Raw genomic sequence first — 4375 nt, forward strand, 5'->3', positions numbered from 1 at the left:
GAGTAAGTGAATATTTTGGCTTATTTGGTGGGGTTCAGGTTGCAGTACAGACCCCCACTCATTTCTGCTTTAATCTTTGCACTTGTGGGAAATATTTGCCAAGTTTAGACACTATTTAATCTCTTTCTTTAGAGTCTCTTGAATTAAAACTGGCAACAAAACAAACTTAAAATAAAAAAAAAAACAACCCAACTTACATCTGATATAAACTAAATCTGTGTTAATATTAGCTTTTCAGAATATCTGGGAACTCATCACTTTCTATTTTGTTAGCTTGGGTATGGTATCTGTGGGCTGGGAATATTCCCAGTGTGTTCCTGGATTCCAGTCATGGCTGGCACATGCAGCAGCTACCTGCAAAACCCTCCAGTGCTGTGTAACACAGGGTTCATGGCATTTCTTTGGAGAGGGAACCTAAAGCGCAGTTTTTCACAGTGACTCCTTCCTGGGACTTGTCCTGGGACAAAGGCTCTGATAAAGGCAGTATTTCTGACAGGTACATATCACTGATTTCCTGGAGGTCTCCAGCATTTTATTTTTCAGATCAACTCTACCTGCTGGGGTAAGATTTGATGGTGTGAACTTGCCAAGTCAGAGATGTGAAAGGAACACTGAAACCCTTTTACACTGGCTAGACCCACTTCCAAATAACTTGTGCGGTGTTTTCATCCTGCCAGAGACTGAGAGCTCTGGGGCTGTGTATCTCACAATCAAATGACAAAGCCATGATTCTTGCCCTGATCAGCTGCAATCCAAGACTGCAGTCCTGTGATCAGGCTGTTGGGAACGGCCACGAGCCCTCCAAGGGCTCTGCGCTAGAACTGCATTGGGAGCGCTCTCATTTCTGACAATGCTGCAGCCACATTTGTGAAGGGAGCTGCTGCCGACCTGCCGTGGGCTGGGGACACTCAATGGCTCTAGACCCTAGCTGTGAGTTTCTAAAATAACCCCAAAGTCCTGACTCCAGRGTAACACGACACTGTGCAAAGTTCCCTTTTAGGCAGTGAGAGCTGGATCTGCCCTCTGCACGCACGAGGGCTGGATTGGCTTCAGCAGGAGCCAGCACGCTCTGGCAAAGGCCCCGTGCTGGAAACAGCATTCTGCTCATTCTTCTGCRTGCTCACATTAGCCATATTTTCCAAGGTGAAGACAGTCTGTCCTAATGGAGAGGGAAAATAGCGCGTSAGGTTATTTTGGCCTGTGTTATTTAGGAAGTCAGACTGCATGTTACACGATCACCTTACAACCGATAAAAAATAAAGTGCTGGGGCTTGCAGAGCTTACTCTGGGTCACACATCTGTGGGGGCTGTAAGTGTGTGCAGACCTTGCAGAGAGCTGTCACCCTCCCTGGTGCCTGTGTCCCTTGTGCTGTGCCTSTGGCAGGCTCAGCTCTCTCCAGAATTCCTGCACTCCCCCTCAGCTGCTGTGTGCAGTCTGGGGCGCTGCCCTGGAGCTGCCTGAGGCTGTCCAGTTCAAATTTTGTGTAAACGCTGGCAGGCGCCAGGAGCCACTGGCTGGGGTGGATGTGGGACACAGGGCAGGGAGGGGACACGGGGACAGCGTGGGGACAACCTCCGGGAAGGAGCCAGGGTTGGAGGGAACGAGCTGGCCACAGCCAGGGATGGGAGACTTTGCTTTCATTTCCAAACATTTCTTTGCTGAGCTGTCCCTGCAGCAAAGGGATTATTACCTAATAATTATTATTACCTAATAATTATTATTACCTAATAGTTATTATTACCTAAAAATAATAATAATACCTAATTACCTATAATTATTATTACCTAATAATTTTTCATTCAGAAGAACAAAAACCTAATAAATTAAGACAAAAGTAGGAAAAAGAACCCCCTCAAACCTTCTAATATGCCAAACTATCCTGCATATAAACTCAATATTCTGTCTCACTTCAGTGCTTTTTCTGCACTTCTAGAGATGTCCATGATTTCTTCCCTGCTTACGGCCAGTATTGTAACTAGAGTTGGGTGATACTTTGCAGCTTGCTGTTGTTATTCACTAGAAATGCAAGTTCTAAAATCCTTTATTAAATTCAAAGCTTCTAAGGAATAAGTGTATAGGTATAAAAAAAAAAGCAAACACAAAGAAAACTATTGCAGTATATTTAAATAAAGTTTGCATTCCTTATTTCAAATGACATTTTGATTTAAAAATCCAAAATTTTACTTTAAGTAATTCTATAGAGTGGGAAAACTAACAGAGTTTGATCAAAAATTCATTTTGAGTCAGGCAAAAGGATTTATTTAAGTTGGGRAAAAAGTTAAAAAGCAAAAAAAAGTCTAAAAATACAAATTGATTTCTGAAAGTTGGAAAAAAAATGAAAAATCCAATCTTAAACTTCTGATTTAGTCAGAGAACAAAACTTCTTTTGTTCTAGACATTGATCTCGAACTAGTGAGGTGATAAATCTTTGTCCAGCTTCTGTTCAAATAATTAAGGCATATTTTCTGTATATTACATTTCCTGGTAATATTATAGCTCCACTTTTACATAATGCTATTTCAGGATATATAAGACTGGAGGCAATTAATTCTAATATAATTATTTGTTACCAACTGAAGATCATGAACAATAGCACAAATCAAAGGTAGAGTTCTTCAGAAAGCAAGGATAGAAGGAATATGCAAAGTAGGGTTTTTTTYAAGTGCTTTCATTAATAAATTTTAATAAAATAAGAGATCCAGACAGAAAGTGCAAGAGAAGCTCAGTGTAGGCAGGAGTGGGCACTGGCTGCAGCCAGGGTCCATGGCTTTGCACCACCTGAGAGCTGTGGAGATTTTGGGAGAGCTCTACTGCAGCACAGGGCCGTGAGCTGCTGTCTGGCAGAAATTTCAAGCGCATAAATTGTGTGCCTGAATAAATCATAACAGCACCAGTACCATGTGGAGCCCTCCGTTCTCCCCACAGCCTCGCTGAAACCTCAGCAATCACTGAGCTGCTCGTTACCTAATAACTACTCTGTGTCTCCTCACAAAATGCCTGTTTTTTGCATGAATTGCTAAGTTCACAAAAGCCTCAGAAATATCTCCAGTGATCAAGTGGTGATTATACAGTGCACATGAATTGAAAGGTCCTGTTCCATAACCTCTGCTTGACTTTGAAATGTGCATACCATTGCAGGCGGCTTTGGACTCTAACGCAATCTGTTTCCACTGAAGGCAAGCAACACTGGAAATATGATTACAGTAATTGTATTATGAACATGGCATTGTCATGATCAAGTGAAGGGCTCCAAAATGTAACTGATAAAATTGTAACTTTGACCTCCATCTTTAGCTTAAAAACTTGATCCAGTTCAAATATCCCTGTGTATTAGCCTCGTTAGCACAAAGACAGGCCTAATAGTTCAATCCCTGCTCCCAGGAGTCACTTCACAGACAATATTCGGGTAAACAAGGGCTTGTGGGAGGGGAGAAACAGGATCCATCTTTTGATRTCGGTTTAGAGCGTAAAAGACTAAATCATGTGCTGTAACAGTTCCATCAAATCCCCAGAGCCRGAGCAGCAGAGAATTCGATTTGAAATTCCTGTGTAAACACACCGGGGCAAATTCATGGTTGATATAAATTGTTGTAACTTCTTTGACTGTATTGGAATCACTGAGACAAATGAATTTGGGGCTGTTTACACCATGTGAGGATTCATCCCCTTCATAAATATTTATGCAAAAAAGGAGAAAATTATAGTAATTTAAAAATATTTTAATACAATGTTCAAATCGTGCAGAACATAGTAGACCCCTTCTGATTTGTTTTCTCATCCCCTGGCTTCATTCAGGTCCTAGTTTGAACTTCTCAGCTAAATATGGAAAGAAATGTGTAAATTGTACCAGTCCCACCATTAGTTTCAGTTTGCAGAAGTGCCATTGATACAGACTTCTGCATTTATTTGGGGTGGAAAGTGTCTATTTAAATTGTGAGATCAATCGTCAAATTAGACGTGTGACTGCACACATCGTTGCAGTGTTTATTTTCTTTTCTGGCACACTTGTGGCTCTTTGGGTTTGAAGAATGTAACTCAATTGGAATGAGCCTCAGTGATAAAATGGTCATCACATAAGATGTCTTTGTGTTGTTTTGAAATGTACTATTACAAGGCATTTTAATAAACTTTGTTTTTATTTTCCTTGATTAATAACACATTTGCTTGTGAATTTTCTGGGATGTTTGATTCATGGTCTTTCCTTTCTTTTCCTTAGAACTCCTTGGTGGCAGCAGCCTACAGGAGGCCTTGTGGGACTATCCCATGGCGATCTGACCTGRTTCTGGCTTTGTCCAAGTAATTTTAGTCGCACTAACACTTTTGACCCCTGGTGTCATTGATAAGCTCCAGAGCACCGAGGGCTGGGTCAAAAAA

Source organism: Malurus melanocephalus, unplaced genomic scaffold, assembly GCF_030028575.1.
Source record: "Malurus melanocephalus ecotype Western Australia unplaced genomic scaffold, MMel_1.1 scaffold_317, whole genome shotgun sequence".
NCBI classification, from domain to species: domain Eukaryota; kingdom Metazoa; phylum Chordata; class Aves; order Passeriformes; family Maluridae; genus Malurus; species Malurus melanocephalus.